Source organism: Schistocerca gregaria, chromosome 6, assembly GCF_023897955.1.
Source record: "Schistocerca gregaria isolate iqSchGreg1 chromosome 6, iqSchGreg1.2, whole genome shotgun sequence".
NCBI classification, from domain to species: domain Eukaryota; kingdom Metazoa; phylum Arthropoda; class Insecta; order Orthoptera; family Acrididae; genus Schistocerca; species Schistocerca gregaria.
In genome coordinates this window covers 77,250,367-77,276,103 of record NC_064925.1, presented here as the reverse complement: position 1 = coordinate 77,276,103, position 25,737 = coordinate 77,250,367, and the positions used below count along the sequence as shown (strand labels likewise).

Genomic DNA, 25,737 nt, shown 5'->3' with positions numbered 1-25,737 from the left:
AAAGAAAGTTGCTACTCTCCATATACCGGAGATGTTGAGTCGCGATAGGCACAAAAAAAAGATTCACACAATTATAGCTTTTGGCCATTAAGCCCTTTGTCAGCAATACACTCTCTCTCTCTCTCTCTCTCTCTCTCTCTCTCTCTCTCTCTCTCTCTCTCTCTCTCTCTCTCTGTCTCATGCAAACACAATTTGCACACATGTCTGCAGTCTCAGACAACTGAAACCACACTGCCAGTGGGAAAACTGGAACAGAAGAGGACTGAAGCATTTGAGATGCGGTGCTACAGACGAACATTGAAAATTACATGGATTGATAAGGTAAGGAATGAGGTGGTTCTCCACAGAATCAGAGAGGAAAGGAATGTGTTGGAAACATTGACAAGGAGAAGGGACAGAATGATAGGACATTTGTTAAGACATCAGGGAATGACTTCCATGGTACTAGAGGGATCTGTAGAGGTCAAAAACTGTAGAGGAAGGCAGAGATTGGAATACATCCAGCAAATAATTGAAGACATAGGTTCCAAGTGCTATTCTGAGATGAAGAGGTTGGCACAGGAGAGGAATCCTTGGCCACATTAGATCAATCAGAAGACTGCAAAAAAAAAAAAAAAAGGCTTACATAGCGAATTTAGATATAGTAAGTCACACAATAGAAAAACCATAGAGTTAAATTTAATAAATATGCAACAAATTGGAAAGAATATACATGGAATTGGGTATAGATTAATAGGAGCAGAAACAATTATTGCATAATTATGTAACATTTACATTTGATGTAAACTTATGGCATTGTGGTTTTTTTCTGTAAGATTCAACAGCGCACATCATAGAATAAGTATAGCATGAGAAATTTGGAAATTGTTCCCTTGAAAACTGCAATGTTTTTAATTGATTTTATGGAAGCAGATAGCTTGGACATTCATATTACATGGAAGTTATTATATGCCCTCGTGAGTGAAAATTTGAATTAATTTTCAACTTATCCTTATTTAATGCTGCACTCACTTCCTTTTAAATATAGAGACAAGGAAGTGTGTGTGGCTCTGAGCACTATGGGACTTAACATCTGTGGTCATCAGTCCCCTAGAACCTAGAACTACTTAATCCTAACTAACCTAAGGACATCACACACATCCGTGCCCGAGGTAGGATTCAAACCTGCGACTGTAGCGGTCACGCGGTTCCAGACTGAAGCGCCTAGAACCGCACGGCCACACCAGCCAGCAAAGTGTGTTCAGTTGAACAAATAGTTTTTTGAATGTATTAATCTGGACTGTTTCGTAATTATTAAAGTGAAAACTGTTTTGAGATTTATTTGACAGTACAGTCAGAATGTGATCACACATTTAAGTGCAGAGTGAAACTATGAAATATACTGCTTGACAATTGCTAAGGAACAGAGACACTATTGGACGGGAGTAATCACAGGTGATGATGGGCAACACGAATCACAGTACATAAATAACAGAGATAGAGTAGTATATTTATAATGAAAAATAGTGCAGATTTCATCACATGGAAAAGCAGGATAAACAAACATAATAATGTCCGTGTTTGACAGAGGTAAGGCTCCCAACATAAAGGTCAATATCAGACTCTCAGAAAGGAATATGTCCTCCTTGGGCACTAATGCACATTTTGCACCTGTTACTCATGCTGGTTACGAAACTGTTGATGAATCCTTGGAGGATGGTGTCCTATCCTGCTCTCAAGGCAGTTTTTAAATGGTTCAAATGGCTCTGAGCACTATGGGACTCAACTGCTGTGGTCATTAGTCCCCTAGAACTTAGAACTACTTAAACCTAACTAACCTAAGGACATCACACACATCCATGCCCGAGGCAGGATTCGAACCTGCGACCGTAGCAGTAGCACGGTTCCGGACTGCGCGCCTAGAACCGCGAGACCACCGCGGCCGGCCAGGCAGTTTTTAATTTTTGCATGGTTCGGGGAGTGAGGTGTTCATTGAGAGACAGATCTACCAAGTGCATCCTGGGTGTACACTGTAGGGTATAGGTCCAAGCAGTATGCAGGCCATTCCATACACTTATCATCACTTTACACTGTGACTAACATTTCAGCAGTCCAATGTGGTCAGGCACTGTCATCCATAAACAGGAAGTTGGATACTAGCACACACCTAAGCAGGAGGGCATGATCCAAAATTATTTCCCTGGACTACTACTCTGCTGTAAAGGTGCATTATGCAAAGATATGCAGCGGTATTCAGCCATTGTGCATAACACCTGCTGACATGGAAATGGTTAAGCCATACCAATGAAGTTCATGAACATTCTGAGGTGTGCAACTGTTCATTTTCTCTCTACACTTACTGATGGCCAGAATCTCTTGCTACAATGAAGTGGGATTCATTGGAGAACTTCACTCTGGACCACTGTTGCTGATCCCAACCAACATGCTCCTACACCAACGAACTCTTTCTCAGTGATAGCGTGGTTGAAGTAGGACACATTTAACAGGCTTTTCAGAATACAGACCAACCTGGTAGTGCATACATGGTCTGCAGCGATCTGCCGAGGACTGAGATTGTAGCTCACTGACATAGCCCATTGTCATTTATAAAATTTCCACTGTTGTTTAAACATGAAGCCTATGAATAGCTGCAAATGGTCTCCAATTAGCCAAACAAAACCATTTCCAGTCAATGATTGGCTCAGTTTGGCCAGAGGAACCAGTCCATTCCATATAAACACAGCCCACACTATTACAGCACCACCACCAGCTGGCACAGTGCTTTGGTGACAACGTGGGTCCCTGGCTTCATGAGGTCTGTGCCACACTCTAACCTTAGTATCAGCTCTTACCAACCAAAATAATCAGGACTTATCTGACCAGGCTATGGTTTTTCAGTCCTCTGCAATCCAGAAGAGGTGCTGCTGGCATTTTTGTAATGTTAGCAAAGGCACTGTCTTCGGTCTTATGCTGCCATAGCCCATTAATGCCAAATTTTGCCACACTGCCCTAACAGGTATGTCTCTCATTGATTTCTGCAGTTATTTCACCTAGTTGCTCTCCGTCTTTAAGTGAAGACCATCAGACATTTCATTGTCCATGGTAAGAGGTAATGTCTTAAATTTGGTATTCTCAGCACATATTTGACACTGTGTGTCTCAGAATATTCAGTTTCCTAATGATTTCAGAAATGGAATGTCCAGTTACCATACCATTAGAAACCTTTTCACAAGGATCAGATGAGTAGAAACGACAGATCTATCAATGAATTCTTCACAAATAATCTTGGATAAATATGACTGAGGGCCACTATGTCTGTGTATTGATCCTGTTGTGATGTGATGATCGGTCTATGAACAGCGGCATAGCATTTCCACCTGAGGGGATTCTTTTTTTTTTTTTTTATTTCAAGATACAACTTTTGGACACACCCATTAGGTAGCCACAGTAGTGACACTTAGACCAGCTTCGAGCCTTTTAGGTGCTCTTCCATAATTATAAGCACTCAGATGATGTCTTGGAGATATGTTACCATACCATGTGAAATATCACACTAATCAGCTCCACAGCAACCCTCATCAAATTCTGTACTACATGAGCTGCCAGATGCAAACAGAGGGTTTATGCACAGGCTTCACTGCAGTGTAGTGTTTCATCTAGATCCAAACCCAAGAATTTAATGGCAGCTAACTTCTATTTTGTTGGCTATTGTTGAAAAAGTTTTGTGTTCAATGGAGTTTCACTGTCCTGAAAGGTAAAGTTACTAGTTTTCAGAGATGTGCATGCATTTACTCTTTGTTTGTCATCAGTATGTGTGTTCTTAGTCTCAAGCCAACCACTGTAAAGAGCAGTAGCTCAGAAAACTAAATAAGTCATTTAGTTGACACAAAACTTTATTTTTTCCACAAAAATTCAAGTACCTGATGAGATTATGGGCTCAGGGATTGTGCAATTTGACTAGGGGTTGGAGAAGTTGCTATGTTGTGAGAAGTTACTCAGAAAAATGTTGTAAGCCTTCATTATTAGGCAAAGTTTCATTATCCTAATCATGACATTCTTGAAGTAGTCTATAACAGCTGAATAAGTTTCAGTGAGGCATATCTCAAAACTATATTGGAATAACTATCAAGCCTAGAAATTCCAGATCTACATCTATATCTACACTCCACAAGCCACCTTATGATATGTGGCAGAGACTACTTCATGGACAACTCTCACTTCTTGGCTTTCCAGTTGCAAATGGTTTGTGGGAAGAACAAATGCTAGTAAGCCACCATGTGAACTGGAATGTGCCTCACTTTACTTTCACTGTCTTTTTGGGACACATATGTCGGAGGGAGCATATATTAGTTGGCTCTTCAAAAAACTTAAGCTCTCAGAATTTTAATGGTAAACCACACTCTCCACAACACTTCAGTGCTTACAAATGAACCTGTAATGAAACATTCTGCACTTCACTGGAAGTACTCTGTTTCCTGTCTGAATCCTATCTGACACGGATCCTAGATAGGCCAACAGTATTCTAGTATTCGTCAAATGAGGGTTTAGTAATCTACCACATTTGTGGGTGGATTACATTTCCTGAGAATTTTTCCAGTGAATCTGTCTGGCATCTGTCTTACCTGCAGTTAGTTTTATGTGTTTGTTCAACTTTAAGTTGCTTTGTATGCATAGTCATTGGTATTTTATAGCAGGAACTGCTTCCAGTGATTGTTCTGCAATCAGTGGATATTTCTGCCTATTTATGCATGTTTGTTTATGTTGAGGACAACTGGTACTCCCTGCACCCAGCATTCATCTTCTGCAGGACTTCCTGCATTTCACTAGAGTTTTTGAGTATTAAGTTACTTTTATGTCCAAAGATTTTTCCCTGTTGAGAATAGTTCTTCAATCCAATCACAGAGCAGATCTAGTATTCCATACACTTGCATTTTGTTCATTATATGGCAGTGCAGACTGTATTGGTATACTTTCAGGTCACATCCAGCGGTGTTTCCTCTGTTGAGCCATTTCATTTGATTTTCTATCCTATTCTCACTTACTTCGATACCTGTCATTTTGCTGTTCATGCTATTTAAAGGAGGAACTACATTGCTATCTTTCTCAGTGAAACTCTTGTGGTGTTTTCTCTGTCATCCTCTGTTTTGATGTCATTATGTTCGCAGAGTGTCTGTTCATATGGCTTCGATCCATTTACTGATTTACCATAAGACCAAAACTTCTTAGGATTTTTTATCACATCAGTATACAGAGTTTTACTTTTAAATTTGTTGAATGCTTCACATATGGCTATCCTTATGCTGATTTTGGTTTTGTTCAGTTTGTGATTGTCTGTGACGCTTTGGCTATGTTTAAATTTGTAGTGAAGCTCTCTTTCTTTTTATGGCAGCTTTCTAATGCAGCTGCTTCCCATAACTCTGCTTGGCACATCCCTGTCTGAAGCATATCGTACAATACTCTAGAACTTTTATGCATTGATACTCAACATTGAAAAGTAACAGATTTTGTATTATCTAAGTGATCAATGAAAAAATTTCCTGTCACTCTTGTTAAGCAGAAAGGTCTTCCTGCCTTTCTTCATAGTTGCATTTGCAGCCATATTCAATGTTGCTGTAATGACCTTATGGTCACTAATTCCCAGCATACCTAAGTTGTTACGTTGACATGTTGGTTCTCTTATTAAATCTCGCTTCCTTTTATAACAAGACCAGGAAATTTAAACAAAATAATTTCCAAGTTTCCCCTCAAATGTTTTCCCACTACTACCCCAGAGGCAAACGGCCTGTAAAAGCATCTTTTGATCATGTTTGATCCACCTTTAATACATATCTTCACCCAAATAACTTCTCAGTCAGAATTGTACTAACTGCACTTGATATTTTAATGGCTATGAACATGCCTCCACAACTGGTGTTTAAACTATCTTTGTGATAAACATTCCAATTGTAATTTAGAGTTTCTCTGCTATTAACACCTGTTTCCAGCCAGCTTTCTATTTGTAATGCTGTGTGGGCATTGCTACTGTTTGTAGGCAACACTAGTTCCAGGACTTGTCTGTAGATGCTCCTGCAGTTGGACAATACTATAGTGACATTTTCTTTCTCTGATCTGCTCCGTAACTAATGCTATTTTCTTTAAAAAATGAGGGTAGTGTTAACCCCTGTTTGAAATCAGAATGTGCTTTTCAGGCCTGTGGATGGATGTCTCTATCCTAAAAAACCCTCATGTGCATGCCACATGTGGTCCATTCCCCTATTAGCTGCTTGCTATGTGTAGTGAACGCCTGACTTATTGGGGGAAGGGGAGAGTGGGATGGTCCTATAATTCACCATACAATAGCAGAGGTCAAGAAATCCACATCTGAGATCAGCATAAAATCACTTGAGTCTCTGGTTTAATCCTTTCACTTGACTTCATATGTAACCATACTGAGCTTTTCCTATGTGCAGGTGACTTGGTAGTCACAGCTCAGGGGAGGACTTCTGAGGAGGTAGACCAGAAGCTGGAGAAAACATTCAGTCTTTCCAGAATAGTATCAAAATAACTCCTATAAACCAAATCCTTCACAGACTCAAGTAAGTGCTTTTACCTTCAATCTCAGGAAGCAGAGTGAAAGCTCAGCATTTCCTGGAATAACACCACATTGGAATACTCAGATAAACCAGCCTATCTGGGTGTGATGATGAATAGACCTCTGACATATGGACACCACTGTGACAACATCCATCAGAAGGTGGCTTCCAGAAATAATATTTTGTGGAAACTTCTAAACAGCAAATGGGGTGCAAAACTTACTAGCTTGATAATTACTACCCAAGTGCTATGCTTCTCTACAGCCAAATACGCCTGCCCGATACGGACCACACCAACTCACATGAAGTAGGTCGACATAAGCCCGATATGGACCACACGAACCCACACGAAGTAGGTCAATATAAGCCTTAATTAAACATGTCAAATCACAACTCTTGCGAATCCTAGCTCACAAAGAACATATCACAAGTTCACAGCGAGTTTCTGACGGACTGTTAATAATCAACATCCTCTCTTTGGCACTGAATGTGAGCCTTGGCAACTGAGATCCCATAAAAGGCCACTGAAGAACCATCACCTGACTATGCACCAGCACAGGTTGTGCCTGGTAGCTCAATAACAAACTGGAAAACAGCAGAAAAAAACAGGATCAGGTGTGGTCACAGTAATGTGGGTGGCAAAAAGTGATTGTGGTGCTGTGCAAGACATGGAACACCACCTGGCCTGTCTAAAATGTCATGAAGAGGTACAACCTTGACAACTTGTGGCTGAACAAGAAAAAAGCCCTGAATGTGGCCCAATACTGGCCTGATTGGCTGTGAAAATGTAAGGTAGGGTATCAATCCAGAGCACTGCAGTTTGTTCTGGGAACACTATTGAAAAACCCAAGCACTGCTATCACCCTGTGAGTGAGGTTAGCTTTTTTCAGCAAGGAATCGCACCCCATTTAGGAAACGAGGATGGACTCCAAATTCAGGTAACAAGTGTCATTTGTGTTGACACGAGCTACAATTTACAGCTGGGCACACTCAGTTGCTACTGGCAGAACCTCCTCCATATCTTGGACATACACATAAACTTGAAGTAAGTTAGTATATACTAGTGCACACAGTAAAATACACTGATGCAATTCATTTCTTCAATTAATAAAATGTTCCAGTTTATTATGCAATGGTCAAATGGATTTCACATTAAAACCCAAAGTTTCATCCACATTTGTGGAGGACATTTACAAGGGGGACTGTAGCTTCATTGAATGTCTGATTCACACCCTGGCTCACTACTGATTGCAGCAAACTTTTGCTTCCACTCAGTGGCATGATGTCACAGGTTTTGAATGCCAAGCACAATTGGCTGGCATTGACTGCCATTGTCTCCTATTGTTATGATCCCTTGGTGGAAGACCAGTACACGTCTTCTTCAGGTCCGGAATCGAGATATTTCATGGTCTTCTCGTTCCTACTGAAATTCGTGGAGTATTTTACAATCTCTATGGCCTCTCTGTATAGCCTTTCATGGTATCCATTTGTGGCTGCCAGTATCCGAGTCATATCAAAATGAATGTGGTGGTCTCCTGGGTGCAAAGCATGTTCTGCTACAATTGATTAGTAAATCTACCATATTTTGAAATTACTCTTGGCCTCTTCTAGTCATTTTTTGACCATGCTTTTTGAAGTACGCACAGAGACCTCTCCATAATTACACAGAATCCTATAAATTCCTGCTTTTTCCAGCAGTTGGTGAGCATCCTTGGCTGATTTTAGGTGATCTTGTATTTTCTGGGTGGTTTTGTAGATTGCTGTGATGTTTTACTTTTTCAAAAAAATTTTCTACCTGTTCAGTGATGTCCTTAATTAAAGGCAGCAAAACTTTCGATTTCACTGGAACTAGAGCATCACTATGATTTCTACTCAGTGGTCTTGACACACTTTTTACGTCAGCGAACAAATAACCATTCTTAAGCAATGCAGTGATGAGATGTTTTAATTCTGTATCAAGCATCTGTGGTTTGCAGATTTTTCTTGCTGTATCTCCCAATGTTTCTATGATACTTTTGGGTGAAATGTGTGGCCAAGGTGCCATCTTGTTTCTTAAAAACTGGTACATCAAGAAAATTTAATCTTCCACTGGCCTCTTCACCCATAGTAGACTGAATCTTCAGATTAATCCCATTGAGATAATTGTGAAAACAACCCAGTTCCTCCCTGCCATGCCACCTCAAAACAAGTGTATGACTTACATACCGGAACCAAAGCTTCAGTTTCTTGTTTGCAGTTTCCAGTGCCTGCTCCTTGAATTTTTCCACAAATAAGTTCGCTATACCTAGGCTTAGGGGAGTCCCTATATTGACACCATCCATCTGTTCATAGCAGAACTCATTGCCTGATTTGAAATAAGTGGTTGTGAGGTAATTTTCCTTCTGATATTGCAGAACCGTTTAAATGTTGCCTCACAATGATGAATTTCAAATATAACAATGATTTCTACTACGAATAGATGGATGGTCTCACTATAGGGTGCCCCTTAAGCCCAGTTATAGCGAACTTCTTTAAGGAAAAATTCAAGGAGGAGGTACTGAAAATGGCAAAAGAGAAACTGAATGTTTGGTTCCAGTATGTGGATAATACGACTGTTTTTGTGGCAGCATGGCAGGTAGGAAGTGGGTTGTTTCCACAAACATTCACTGGTATGAATCTAAAGATTGAAGAGGCAAGCATAAGATTAATTATCTTGATGTACTAGTTTTTTTAAAAAAAATTATGGTAGCTTGGGCCACACGATTTACCAAAAACTCACATACAAAGAATGTTACCTACACCGGGATTCAAATCATCACTCACAACAAAAGGAAGATTTAGTAAAAACATGGGGGGATAGGGCAAGAAAACTCTTATTTGATTGCTGAGATAAAAAGAACATTATGACCACTGTTTACAAATTATAACAATGTTCAAGTACCAGAGAAATTGAAAGATTTCCTGCCCTTCATTAAGGAGATTACTGACCACATAGAAAAAAATTGGAAAAGCAGAACATGGCAGTAATCTACAAACCCACCTGGAAGATACAAGATCACCTAAAATTGGCCAAGGATGCTTTCCAACTGCTAGAAGAAGCAGGAATTTATAGGATTTCATGTAGTTGTGGGGAGGCCTCCATGGGTAATGTGAAAAGAATGGTCAAAAAACGACTATAAGATTCCAAGAGCAATTGTAAAATAGGTTAGAATGACAAATCAGTTGTTGCAGAATGTGCTTTGCTGCCAGGAGACCACCAGCTCCTTCACTATAGTAAGAGAGGAAATACAGCAGTGTATGGCAGCCATGATTATCAGACTGAGTAATCAAGAGGTAGCAAACCATGAGCATTAACCACTTATACCGGGAGGTATTAGAGAATGTTGAAGAAGAGGCTATCAATTGCTAGCATCAACAGACGAAATCTCCAAGAAGAAAGAACTCAGACTTATGCTCCAGTCGCTAATAAAAACCCAGAAACTGAACAGCAACCAACTCCTCAGCCAAGGATCAAACTCCACAGAAGCAAAGACATTTGTGGGGCAGAGAACAACACATCATAATGTTTCCACTGTTGGCGCCAAGAGACTTCGTACACCATTGCAGAGACAGAAGATGAGTTTCCAATGACTACTATACCACAAGATGTCAATTGTCACAACAGTCCTATCCATGTCAGTCAATTGCAGATGATTTTAGCCAGCCTGTGGGACAGAGCCCATCACTGCACCATCAATGATGCTGCTCCCCAATGCACCGTAGCCATTTCCTGTTGCTGTACAGAGATACCAGCCAGTTGCCTAGAAGTTGAAATCCAGGAAAATGAAACCCAGAGGTGAGGCCACCAGAGATGAAATTCCTCAGTGGATGATTTGGTATGTCAGGAAATATCATAGACGACCAACCTATCAGGGCACTAATCGACAGAGGCTTCATTCTTTGCAATGTAAAATGTCTATCGTTTCCAGCTTATGAAAACTGTGTTTCATGATGCAACATTTTTTTGTCACATTTAAATATCAGGCAACTGGAAACAAGGCTATTTATTTTACCACACAAGTCTGACATAATTGATAGACTTTGTGAATTCAATACTTTTTATGTTGATCAGGTTTGGTCAGAGAATCAAAATGTTGCTTGTGGACAATATTACTGAGTAAATTAATTGTGACATGAAACAGTTTCTCCTAAAAATGGAATCAACTGGGAACAAAGCACATCAAACAGCAGTATGGCTGGTTCAAGAGAGAGAATCAAACAATTGTCGAAAGCAAAGTCTCTCCCAAAATTTGAGCAAATGTTTAACTCTGCTTTCTATACACCAAATAGGATTTCAACAAAACACAATTTGAAGCAAACTGTATAGGAGTTGTGGAATGAATGAAAATCCTATGTTGCACATACACTAATGTTTAGAAAAAACAGAACACCTTGAATGACTAGAGATAGGACATTCAAATTCACAGAGCATGTACATTAGTATCTTCTGCAGAAATGATAAGCATTTTAACCATGGCAGCCTGCAGGTTCTACGTTAATATTGGTATTGTGACACAACACCATCTACTGGTAAAATGTAAATGTGCCTGTGGCTCTCATGGTGTTCATGAACCGAAGGTACTAGAGCAGTGTGACTTGAGCAGACATGTGGGACACCTCACAGGTTAATGGACAAACCATACTGTCAAATCAGTGAGTTTGAAAGATGGCACATTATTGGCATCAAAAAATGTGATGCATCCATCTGAGAAACTGCTGCTCATGTCGGATGAAGTGTTTTGTCAACGAGCATCTGTAGAATGGTTCACAGAAGGCCATAGAGCACGACGGGATGGGTAAGGTCACAACAGCCAGACCACCCCTGAGAAGATTGCCACCTCATCCATGTGGAAATGGAGGACAGATCTGGATCCTTCTTGGCTCTGGCACAACAATGTAACCCATCATACACTATCAGGGCTGACAGTCCATTGCTGTTTATTACGGCATAGGTTATGTGCACATCAGCCACTTCTCTGTCTACATTTGACGAACGTGCAGAAACATGCTAGATGGGAATGGTGTATGGAACAATGTCACTTGGGACAGGAATGGCACCAGATAGTGTTTTCAAATGAATCCAGGTTCAGTGCCAATCACAACAGATGAACTTTGGAATCAGATGAATGCAACATGGATGGCTATACCACAGAACACCATTTGCGTCTTATATCCATCGATTTCTGTTTTTGGCATAATACAGGCTTTAATACTGCATGCAAGTAATTGTTCTTTTAAAATAAACCAATTTCTGTGCAATGTGATGTATAAATGTTAATGTACTACTGTAATTGCATGAAGTGACTTGTCCTATATAGGACACTTGTACACTGGCTGTATAATATGTATTCAACAGGACCAAATAAATAAATAAAATAAAAATAGATGTCATTGAGTGTGGAACAAGTGCCTATTAGGCAACAGGACACATAATGAACTGAGGTGACCAGTATGTTCTGCATAAGTGATTAGCATTTCAATGTAAATATCCTGTGAATATGCATGTCCTACCTCTAGTCATTTACGGTGTTCTGCGTTTACTGAACATGAGTGTATTTGTGTCTTTGGTCCCTGTGTTTTTCCTCCTATGTCAAAACAATTTTGAAACAAGCATGATGCAAAATCACAAAAAATTATGTTTGATGTTTGGTGACTAAGGAGAATCGAGGCATTATTGACTGTTTGACCCTGCAAATCAGAAAGTTTTTGTATCCCAAGATGTCACATTCTGTGAGGCTAAGTAGTGGAACAGTACCAGCAACACAATAAGCTGATGATGTATACCAAAATATTGCGGATGAAAATGATCAAAAATTTGTGCATCTTGACAAGCAAACTCATATTAGGCCATTACAAGTACAGGAAGAGACAGGGCCTCCACAAAATTACATGAGCAGCACTACTAACAGAACAGCAACCTAGTCAAGTCCAACTGACACGGCTACAAGATTGCTCTACCATTTGTAAGCTATCAAGCTATAAAGCTGATTGCATCAAATATTATGCTTGTAATAGATGGGCCAACAAAAAACTGAAGCACCCAGAAGAAATGTATATATGTATGTATGTATGTATGTATGTATGTATTAAAACAGGGACCTAGAAACAATGGAGAGACTTCGTCCCTCCACAGCCCTCAGTGGTTCACAACCCCACAACAGGCCACAGCAGTCCACCCACTCCACCACTGCCCTACACTGAACCCAGGGTTATTGTGTGGTTCGCCCCCAGTGGACTCCCCTGGGAATGTCTCCTTCCAGACGAGTGTACCACCAAATGTTTACATGGTAGAGTAATTATGGTATATGCATATGTGGAAATGGTGTTTGTGCAGCAATTTCTGACACAGTATCACTGAGGTGGAATAAGGAGAACCAGCGTGCACTCACCGAGGTAGATGGAAAACTGCCTTGAAAACCATCCACATGTTGGCCGGCACACTAGACCTTGACACTAACCTGCCAGGTGGATTCATGCTGGGGACTGGCACACCTTCCCACCCAGGAATCAGTGTGTTAGACCAGGAAGCTAGATAGGTGAGCACCCAGAAGACATGGTCAAATGTTTATGTAACTTCATGTAGATGAGTTACAGTTCACTGTAACAGGTAGAATTACCACCAGAGTACATTAGTGTTGTTCATGATTGTTGTTATTACCAGGCTTGGAGGAGTATATAAGGAGCACAAACATAATCAAATGTTGAGTGATCACTGTGAAGGACACAGAAATGCTGCATACTCATGTGAGACAGTGTCGTCATCACCTGAAATAGTTTGAAAGGGGTCTCATTGTGGGTCCCCATTTGGCTGGCTGGTCAAATTGTGCAGTATCTAGATTTGTGGGGCATTTGGATGAGACAGTGTCCTAATATTGTACTGCATGGGAATATGAGGCATACTCATCAGCTTTCTGGTCAACCACATCTGACCACTAGATGGAAGTATCACTGTACTGTACATCAAGCACATTCTAACCCCTTCATATATGTGCCTCTCTTCTGAGAACGTATAATGGACTTTTTGCTACATTCTGTCTCATTTTGCAACATTGATCAGAGGCTAGCAGCAGCTGGACTAGAGGATGACTGCCCATTGCATGGGCTCCCGTTGATACCATAGCTCAGACAGTTGCATTTGGAATGGTGCCATGACTGGGGAGTGTGGGCTGCTAATGAATGGTGTCATGTTCAGCGATTAACTGTGGTTCTTCACTACCACAGATAACCATTATCAGTATGATGGCAACCTGGGGAGAGGTCCCATTCTCCAAACATTCTGGAGTGGCACAGTGGTGTTACTTCTTGCATCATAGTGAGCAGAGACATCACATATTACTTCATGTCATGACTTAGTGATTGAGGGGGAACTCTGACAGCACAGTGAGACATCACAGACATCCTGTGTTCCCACATTACGTTCCATGCAGCAGTATTGATGCCTTTTTGAAGAGGACCATACTCATCCAGAAATGAAATGTGTATCTGTGACTGTGTGTGTGTGATTTTGTGGTACTCACACGGCTAGCAAAATCCTAGTCTGTCCCCAGGAGAACTACCTCAAATGTCAGCTCCGCTCCAGTGCCAGTATATGGGATATCAGTGTACCATATGCAACAGTTGTGGGTCAGCTTGACTCGGTAGAAGATGTAATGACTTTTCAACACTCTTTCCAACTGAATCAGTGTCTGCATCCAGGCCAGACTGGGTTCAACATTTTACTGATAAGTGAGCTCATACAGACAAGTTCTTTGTAAATTTGACTCTATTTTGTAATCATTGAAATAACATCACTTATCCTCACAGTCCATAAAGTTTAATTTAGCTTGCTCCTCACCTTTCAGGTGTTTTTTTTTTTTTTACCCAGGCTGTTTAGTTTCAAGGAAGCTGAGTCACAACATTGGGGAAAGGTGACTGCAGAAGAAATGGAAGCTCACGAAGAGAACAAACTTGAAAGATCATTCCTAAAACCAATAACCAGAAACTTATTCAGTATCACAGTATCTTGTATGACACAAACAGCAGAATCATTCATTGCAGTGCACAGCCTTGTGTGAGGTGCTTCAAACAAGAGTGCAACATCACCTACAGTCAAACCTTCTCACCATTACAACTTATGACTCATTCAGAGTTTTCCTTGCAACTGCCACATAAGAGAATATAGAGATAATTCTGTTGGACATTCACACTATGTTCCTATATGGCAACCGGGAAGAAGAAACTCATGCGCACTTACTCACACACACACACACACACACACACACACACACACACACACACACACACACACACACATGCTCACGCTTGCACTTGCACCCACACACACACACACACACACACACACACACACACACACACCACACCACACCACACCACACCACACCACACCACACCCCACCACCTTTGTCAGAATTTTCCAACACGACATGCTGTACTGCATCAGATGCCTGTGACAAGGCAGTGTCTCTCTCTGTAGCACTAGTGTTCTGATCCAATTTGCTCACAGTATCTTCCGTCAATTGAGCCATAGCTGTTTCAGTATTCCTGCTGTTATGAAAACCATGCTGAAATATTGTGTGGAGGTTGAAAATTTGCAAGAAAATTGATATTTTGTTTTTCATGTAGTTTCTGTTACTTTTCAGGAGGTTGAAAATTACAGTAACCATTATTTTCTTTTCTGTCCTTGTTCTACAAGAGTATTGTCTAAGCCTGAGTTTCATAATATTCCTGTTTAGCTCTTCCATACCTAATGGGTGAGAGATATAAGTAGTTTCTTCTTCTTCATTCTTAATTATTTTGGAGCTCAGCTTGAGGGGTTTCTGCTATGTTTTGGAGTTTGCTCTTTCAGAGCAGATTCCTACCACTGACAACCAATGGCTGGTAGTTTGCTTGTCTTAATAGTTTCCAGGCCTTTTGGCTGCTTTTTCACAAGTCTATTTCTTCAGTTGTCTTTACATAGTCTAAAGCTTTGGATGACGATTTAAGTGTGAAGTAGATATACTAACTTCCACTCCTTTTATGAAATAACTTACTTGTTGTCCACAGCCAATATTCTTCACTGGCTTCTGGAATCTCTTTAAACTTCTTCTCCGAAAAGTGATACTAGGTACAGGAATATTGAAAATTCTCCCTCTACTTGTGAAATAAGTAGATACTCAAAGGTTACTTTTCATCAACTAATGCTGTGTTAAAACTTCATACAGAACATAATTCTCACTTCTCACATAAATATCTGACTTCTTGTAAGACACTCATATTGTCTCACGTCAGAAATAAAGTTGATTACATTTGCAAATGAGTTGGCTTAATAACCATGACTCTATCACAGGATTCATAAAATGCATCTTGCCTCTAGCTGGAATAAGAGTTTTTTAAGAGTTCTTTCTCCACTGTTCTTTTTTCACTAACAATAGCCACTGACACTATTATCACAGAGTTACATAAATACTCCTTGGTCCTCTCGTACACACCCACTAAACTTCCATGGATCGCCTCACAAGTACTTGTAAGTCCCATTCAACCACCACGTCTACATTCTTCTCACAACTGAATTTCAAACCTGCACACACAAACATGTGACACACATTAGGTAGGATTCTATCATCCCACACTCACATCTTAAATATCATGTGTTCGAGATGGAATAAGGCCGAGTGGTTCCAGGATTTACATCGAAATTCTCGAATCACTACAATAGCTTTTGTCATCTGACAGGTAATATTGCATTGATTATTTGTTCATCAGCAGTAATTGTGTACTCAAAGAAGGGATTGGCTTTGAATAGCAAAATATGTCTTTTCATCATATGTTCCACTTCTTATATGAGATGCTTCATGTAACTACACTTGCAGCCACTTTGGAGACACTGTCTTGAGCTCCATTTTACTGCTTTCACAAATCTGTCATGTGAGACAGTAGACTTCAAAACTTCTTCCAGTTTACTTTTTGAAAGTTATCTATACACTAAAATTGGACTTCTCTTGGGTGGACACCATGCTTTACTTGGGACTTGATAAATAATAAAAGACAAGAGTGTGTACTAGCTAATCATTTCATTCCATAAGTATCACATAAATGGTAAATACACACAGCTTGGAATTAGGCTACAGTGAACCATCTCCACTGGGACCTTGCGTCCAATGCTCATTTCATGAGTATTTAGGTATCGGTATATCAGTGCCTCCAATCTTGTTACCATTGTCTTTCAAAGTAAAACTCTTGGACATAAATTTTGTGTATTTGGGGTTATATTTATTTATTCATTTATCAGTTTCTGTGGAGTCATACAAGCCAAAAGTACTTGGTAATGGAATGACTTAGTACATAGTTTACAGAATGCTTAGTAGAACATTTCTAACCAAAAGAAATAAATAATTAATAAAACATGAGCAGTTGTGAGACAGTATACAAATAAACAATACATTATAGAGAAAAGTTCTCAGCTACAGTTCTTGTGCAGAATGGATGGAGCGTGCCACAATAGAGCCTTTCAAATTGATTTAGAATATTTAGGGTTTATCACCCAATTTCTTTCATTTCTGCTGGAAGCCTGTTGAAAGTGAAACCTGCTGAATAATACATACATCCCTTCTGTGGCATGCTTAAGAATTTTTTCTCCAGCTGCATATTGTTTTGCCATGTAGTGTTCACTGGGTGAATGTTGCAGTTTTGTACAAAAGACTCAGTTTATCAACGGTGAACCTCATAATACAGTAAATGTTCAGGGAGTCCAGAGTAGGAATTCCAAGACATCCAATCAATGGCCTTCTTGAAGTTCATGAACTGATATGACAGATCAGTCGGACTGCCCTTTTGTGGGCTAAGAACATTCTTCATGAGTGCACAGAGATGTCTCAAAGTATATCACCTTATGAGATAATGAAGCAAAAGTAAGCAAAGTAAACAAGCCTATGCATTTCAGTGTCAGAGATAGGAGAGATTATTGTTATGGTGAAGATAGCAGCACTGAGCTTTTGCAAAAGGTAGTGAATGCAATACATCCAAAATAGGTTTCCATCTATCCTCACTCCTAAGAATGACTGACCACCTTGGACCAATAAAATTTCACTTTTACAAGTGTTTTGTGTCAGAAACTGTGTGCGTTGCTTTTGTTGCAGTTAAGCATTAATCTGTTGTCAGTAAGCCACTTGCTGATATTACGGACTACACTATTAACTTTGAACTGTGCCAGTCTGCAACTTAACAGTTTGCTGCTTACCATTTAGAAGACATAGCTTTTCCTACATTGTCGATATTCTTTCCTGGAGTTTCCACTGGTCTGTTAACTACATCATTTATAGTAAATGATAAACACGCTATTGTATATGTTCTACAGAACTGATTTATGTAGTTAACCAGTTTTTGGCTAACAAGGCCAGCATCAGACTTTAACTGACTGTCATCATCAAAGGAGGACAACACTGGTGAATAACATTGGAAAAAATGTTATCGTCTACAACAATACATGAACAAATAATAAATGTCATCTTTGGCAGTGGTGCTGAAAGGCAATTAGAGAGGTAAAAAGTTGAACAGTAAATAAATATAAAGGGAACAAAACATTAGGAACATTAACACTAAGCTTGAAAAACAGTGCCTGTATAACAACTCAAATTAAATTAAGAGCCCCAATGAAATAAAATTAGCACTCAAGTAGAGTAAAATGCCTTGAAACGAATTACATATGGAAAATGATACACAGACATAGTAAGAGGTCAAACTGACTATTATAAGAATGGAATACATGGAGTACAAGCAGTCACAATAAAATAATAAACACTGGCAAACAGAGAATGGAAAGGAATAGACAGTGTGGGAAGGATTTGAAAAACTGTGAGCACTAAGCAAAGTTTAGAAGACAGGAAGCTTTGAGCAGTGTTTGGTCACTTAATATCATATCAGGACTGTGGACCAAACATTTGTTGATTTACAGGTCTGCCAACAGGTTGAGATTTTGGCCTTCATTGTTGGGTCTCTGCCTGGTAGCTGTGGCTCTCTTTCAGTACATGCACAACAAATGTGCAGTCATAATTCTATAACCTCCAGCTGCGTTAATACTCAGCAAACCTAATTGCTGTGTCTTCTTCTGGTTGACATTGCAAAACCCTTATCGCAATCACAACAATTAATTTTTTATACCATACTGTTGGCTAGCAATTGGATCTTATCTTTGCTATCAAAAATACACTATGTTGTGGTGTTCCTCACTTAGCAGCATATCCTATGGTTGCAGGATTTCAGTGTGGTTTCTATGCTCTGTGATATCTGTCATAGGTGTGAGACTGTACAAAACTTCCTACAGACAGGGGACAGAGCAGCAGAGGTAGCATAGAGCAGGGATACAATTTTCTGTTCTTGTTTCCTGTGCTATATTTGGTCCATCAGGACAAGATTGTAGCCATTCATTGAGACAATAAATATCTTACCTTTGCTTTGAAATCTTCCTTAGACATACGAGCAGTATGAGATGTTCACCAGTGAGTGAAAAGTCGCATGTTTGTTTGTTACTTGGTGCTAGATGCAAGAAGGTATTACTATGTCTGTAATTGTAGTTTTTCTATAAATGTTGAAATAGTGTGTTTGTGTACTGGTATCAGTGGTTATGTCTGGAAAGTTTATGGACTTTTTACCAATCTCCATTGTGACCTGAATATTTTTATGTTGACTGCTTAAGTTATGAAAAAATGTGTTGATCTGTCTTGTAGTGCCTGTCCATATACACGATACACAATCTACATATCTGAACCAGTATTTAATATTTTCATTCAAAGGTACTTTATTCAAAAAAATGTTGTTCAAAATTGCCCATGAATGTTACAGATAAAAAGTGGACTATGAAGAGAACCTATAGCACAAGTGGTTTGCTTTAAAAGACACAGAGAAGGAAGATACATTGACTTTTAACACACAGAAAATTGTTCTGACTCATATAATCAGCTGAAAAACTAACATTTGCTGTTATTTCCTTATTTGCCTTACCTATATACTCAGACTTTTCCAAAGAGATGAAAGGCAGCTGTTGATGTTAGTGTTTGTCAGTCACTGTCATTATTTAATTTTATGTGTACCTTACAATTTTATTTAAACGAACAATGGAACTCCAGGTTGGAATATCAACCAGGTGATACGTGAAGTTGCAGATGGGAACAACTAAAAGACACTTGCTCAATAACTATTCGTCACAACCTTCATCAGAAAAGAGTGCGCATGGCCACACACAAAAGCAGGCATAATATTGTCATTATTCCATTCTGGATTTTACAATTTAATTTTATCAGTAGATAACATCATTATTAATTATGATGTCAAGAATTGGGCAACATACTTATAGTTTAACAAAAGCTTCAAACTGTAAGTAAAGTTTATTAAGTAAATATTAGGGAGCATTGTGGACTGACAGAAGATCTAGTGTTGAGTATTGAGAAAGGTTCGTTGAAGTGGTTTGGACATATAGAGGAGATAGACAAAACACACAATATGGGTATGGATGGGAGAGCTGGAAGGGACTAGCATCTGTGAGCATACCTCACACACATTGAGGACATTCTTAGCTAAGTCCAGCTTAGGAATACTGTAATTAAGTTAATATCATGGTACCTACTTAGATTGTTTAAAAATCTGGCTCCAAAAACAAATCTCATTTGTTATACTGTTGACATTTGGCTGTGTTGACTAACGAGTTTTCTGACCACTGCCCCACTGGTACATTGGAAAACAAACTGCAAACATCAAAGAATAGTAATTTAGCACTGCGTGAGATTATAGATCTTTTATCTTGTTTGCCGGCCAGGGTAGCAGAGTGGTTCAGTATGGAACCGTGTGACCGCTGCAGTCGCAGGTTTGAATCCTTCCTCGGGCATGGGTGTGTGTGATGTCCTTAGGTTAGTTAGGTTTAAGTAGTTCTAAGTTCTAGGGGACTGATGACCTCAGACGTTAAGTCCCACAGTGCTCAGAGCAATTTGAACATTTTTTTAAATCTTGTTTACAAGGTCCAATGAGTTTGAAATATCATGGTATGATTTGAGTTTTATCTTACTTTTACTTAAAGTGTCTAATTTAATAGCCAGTTTTTAAGACAGAGCAGTGAATGATAATGTAACTAGATGCTGGGTGCATGTGGCTTTTGTAGCATTGGAGGCCCATATAGTTCATTGGAACTGGGGTTCATAAATGAAGTATATCACTTATGTTTTGTGTAATGTTATGCAAAGAGGCAGTGAATAGACATACACTGTTGATGTGTATTAGATGTTCAGTATCATGTAAGATATTCAGATTGCAATCAATGACAGAATAACATTACAAATTCATGTAACAATTTTCTTTACATTATCATTATATAAAGACCTGAAACAAATAAAGGAAAATTAGAAGATTAGCTAACACAAATTTATGATACATTCCTCCTAGCTATTAAAATGGTGGAGGCTATTTTGTAATCTCCTAATCGCCTGATTCCATAATGTATCAACTTATGCAAAAGTATTGTGTGGCTCACACAATCAATTGCTTTTGGTACATGAAAGAAAAAACCTTCTGTGCTCATCCTGTCGTTTAGCACTGCTAATGCTTCACACAGTAAAGAAAAATAGGATTTTCTGTGGGTACTCTTTTCCTCAAACTGATCTACTCTGATCCCAGATTATGTGTACTGAGAAGTGCCACTACTCTCCTATGCATTGCTTTCTCACAAACATTTGAAAACACTAGTAGCAAATAAATTGGCCAATAACTGTTTACATTATACCTCTCACCCTTTTTATGAAGTGGTTTTGGTAACGGGTCTGTCAGTCTTTCAGGAAACTGAACACACCTAAAAGACACTTTGTGTAGGTGAATAAGAACAGAACTAATATGTGGTGCTCTGATGTTCCTAATCCTACCTGATATTTCATCATATCCATTGGAGTATTTACTCTTTAATGATGAAATAATTGCTTCCGTTTCATCTCTGCTTGTTTCCTGTAGTTGCATGTGATATAGGTATCTTAAAACACTACCTTTCAGAAGTTCTCCATAACTACATGTACCAATGAAACTATGATTTAACTTTCTGACTACTGACAAGAAGCAATTATTAAATATTTTTCACAGCTCTAGTGGATCACTAACATTTTCATTCTCACACAAGAGACACATAACTTATTGATCACCCCCAATTAGCTCTGATATTTCTTTCAAAAGTGATCATATAGTTTTAATTTTGTGCTGAGAGCTTTACATTCTCTTAGTGTAACACATTGTTTGACCATGTCTACTGACAGGCTGAAGCACTTTTCAGTGTAATCTGTAGTGAAATTCTGATATGTGCTCTGGCTGTCCTTCACATTATGATACAGCTGCCATTTTGTTGTACATAATATTCTAAAACCATTAGTTAGATAAATAACACAATAAATTGCATTAACAGTTGACATTGTAAAACAGTAATTGAAAATAGTGAAAGTACACAAAAGTTAATCCTCTGCAACTATTATACATTTTCTGAGGTGCACGACTTTAAATAAGAGAATCAATTGAATCATAAATGTTCTAACTTAACACTATTTAAAAATATTAACACAGCCATTATTCTTCTGCATTATACTACTAAAAGATGTATACTAATAGCTGCAGCTCCCACAGATCAAAATATATACCAATCTTACTTTTTGTGGTAGTTACTGAATGTAATACTTACTGTTGTCATTCAGTTTTGTCCCATGAAGCCAAAATCTGTGCATGTGTATGTGCTTATTAAACTATGTACATACTGTATAGTGAATTTATTAACTTATAAACCGTCTGTGTCCTTTGCAGATATAAAAATTGTTGGTGTTATAAAATGAAATTAAAAATTAATGTAGAATGCCATTTTGTTGTTCATTAGTGCATGTTCCTGGTCTAAACATAGGGCATTAACTATTATTTGAACTGTATGAAATAAATATACTATTTCTAAGGCAATGTACATAAATGAGTATTCTACAAAGCTTAGTGTGGATGTCTAAGCTATTAAAAAATAGCTTGGAGTATGCTTAAAACTCTGCAACTGTTAGAGGTTCAACAGTCATAAAAACTCCAAAGATTTATTGTACAATCTACATAATCATGTTTTCTATCAACCAAGCATATCCTACTCCACAACATAGCTTATTTGATTCAGTAGCATGTATCCATTAGATCAGTGTATTTTTATTGCCAGTGGTGCACATCACAATGCTTGTGTACTCTTTGTAATTGAAAGTACTCCCTGCTATAGAACAAGTATCAGAATTGTACAGTGATGGAAAGACTACACAAAAATTGTGAGCAGGCATAATTATTAAAGTTACTAGTGCAATTAGTGTCTGGCTGTTACACAGAGTGACTACATACAGCTGAATATTTTTTTGAGGTCGTATTTTTGCCAGTGTTGTACATGGCAGTAAAATCTTCTCAAGTTTCTTGCTGTATCAATCCATAGTGTGTCCCACGATATTTTGGAAAACATCTTTTTTACCAGAAGATTGAAGAGTAGAGCATGCATTCTGAAACTTTGTGGACACACTGGTGAGTGACACGTCAAGAATCCTGAGAAGAATTTATTGCTTTGAGACACTGCAAGAATCTTAATTTCCAATGCTGTGCATTGAAAAGTCTGTAATTGAGATAGTGGAAACATCAATCTATCTCAATTAGGGAAATTTATACATGGGTTCGCAATGAAAGTATCTAAGGTTAATGTAAAAGTCACTGCTGGCATCATCCCCATTGTCATTAAAAGACCTGGTCGGTACTGGCTTAGGTACTCGTGGACCTTTAAAGACCATAGTGTTTGGAGTCCATCTTTTTAGAAGATTAACTCTTGATAATACTGGTTTTTAACTCTTGATAATACTGGTTTTGCCTTGAACTTTGGCACTGACCACTGTTTCAACACATCTAGGTATACGCACAATATGATCATTATTGTGGTGAAGATAATTGTACCAAACACGTCATTTAGAAATAGCATAAAGAATTAATTTTGGGATTTCATGTCATAAGAAGTAAACCAGAGTAAAATTTTGCCATGATTGGAAACAAGTACATTAGAGAAATTTTTATTTACTGTTTCAATACAACAGTTTTCAAATTTTGTTGCTTGAACATAAGACATTACTTTTCCTTATGTAACAGTAACTTATTATTATTAAGATATAAACAAAGTCTGAAACATTCAGTGGCTTTCTAAGAATTTTTTAGAAAAAAATAATCTTGTGAAGAATTGAAAAATTTATATGCTGCTGACTTCATTGTGATTTATTGATTATTATATAAAGATTCATAACTGTGATCTGAAATTAAACAATGAGTGTGAACTTACAGCTTTGTGTATGAAGATGTCACATTACAAAAACTGTTGGTTAGTTAGTGACAAATTTCGAGATTAATTTTTTATAAATTTTGCACTGACTTGCTGGGTTTTTCATTCTGAAGTGATCACTGACTATTGAACTGTACTCATGATTTTTTTCAGTACTAGTGCCTTAAAATGTGAGTGATTGTCATTTGTGGACTTTCATTGTAAGTCTAATAGCTAATCTGAAACAACAGTCTTAGGAGTTCATTGATGGAATGAAACCATGTGCAATATTTTCTTCTCTGCATGGTTTCCAGTGTTGTTCTCCCTGTTCAGTTTTCTTCCTTGTTCATTCAGGATCACTGTTTGTCCATGCATGGCTCTTAATCTTCATTATTTCTGCAAATAAATGAAGAGTCTGTGATGAATGATTTCACTGGTTCTTTGATTGGAAAAATAATTTTTGAATGTGCAAATTAGAGCACCCAATATCTTTTTTCAAAATATTTCATGGGGTGATTGATATTTGTCACTGAACAGATATATTAAAAAGAGGCTAATTGGCGATAAGCCTGTAATCAGTTGTAGTTGTTGGATATGAGGCTATTATCAGTCATACTTAAATTGGCTGAAAGATTGATTTCACTTGACATCTATGAAATAGTTGCAGATGTTAGTGTGACAGGCACTCTAATGCCGCACAGGAATCAAGGTTGACTCATAGAACTTGAATTGCTCAAAAACATATGGGCATTTCTCATGAAGGGGATAGAAGGCAAAGCAAGAAATATGAAAGGAATAAAATTTTAAAAGTTAGCAGTCACATGAAACAGCGGTTAATGCAGTATAAGATGACTGTTTATGCACAGTAAAGAATTGGTAATAATTTTTGCACTACTATAAACCATACTACTAATGTTTTGAAGGCACACAATCAACATAGCAGCTGTTTTCAGAAATTACATGTATCACAGTTAACAGCTTAAAAAAAATTGACTAAATATGATTGAAGATACACACATGTAAAAAATTTACTTTTTGACATATGTGCCTTACAGAAAGGACATATCACTGTTTTTTACATAATGTTACAGTTGGCTGGTTTTAGTGTACCTTCCAATGCCTGTATTGTTCATTCTTTTTAATTTTGCCTTACAGGATACCATTGGTGGCTGTGCACCCTGTTAAGTGTAACTTTTGTAGCTTACTTACATAAAAATTTGGTTAATGGAAGTTTTGGAAAGGTTTTTTAGATGTTTGCCATCACAGGTATACACAGAATGCAGTATTTTTTTTATGGTCAGATAAATTTCTTGTTACTGTTAATTAAAGCTATGTGTGTGTTTTAAACTATCACTTATATAAAATATCTGGAAATATGTTAATCCTGTGATTAGTATCATTGAAGACAAGCAGTATCGAACACACTGTTTAACTGATACTGGCTGAATTCATGTTAGATTCCATCAACTCCACTTTCTTCGACAACTCAGCTGAAATGTTGCAAGGCAGTGCACCCTTGCCAAAAGCACCTTATTTTGAAAGACTCACCACCATTGCAAATAGTGGAGTTTGCAGGAATTCGTCAGATTCAGGTAGCGTGGTACAGGTTGCAGTGGCCATCTACAGCGGGTTTTTGTGTTTGGTGTGCTGTGTGTTCATTGAATGGTCACAGTAGTAAATAACTGTTAATCATTGTTGGCTGATCGTCTTGAGTGTGTAGTGTGCAGGTTGGGCCATTATGTGTGAAGGCCATGATATGCCTTGTTGTTTGTTTTTGTAATACAAATTGTGTGCTTTGTAGCTGTAAATATGAGTGGTTATTTCACTTGATTGGTTATATATCTTATGATATAACTATGTACAACA

The 25,737-nt window shown here is 38.3% G+C and overlaps 1 protein-coding gene across 1 annotated transcript in view; it reads left to right on the top strand.

The window, feature by feature from the left end:
* The window catches only part of LOC126278231 (serine/threonine-protein phosphatase 6 regulatory ankyrin repeat subunit A), a 944,107-nt gene that overhangs the window by 875,042 nt on the left and 43,328 nt on the right, over nt 1-25,737 (top strand). The window lies entirely within an intron of this gene.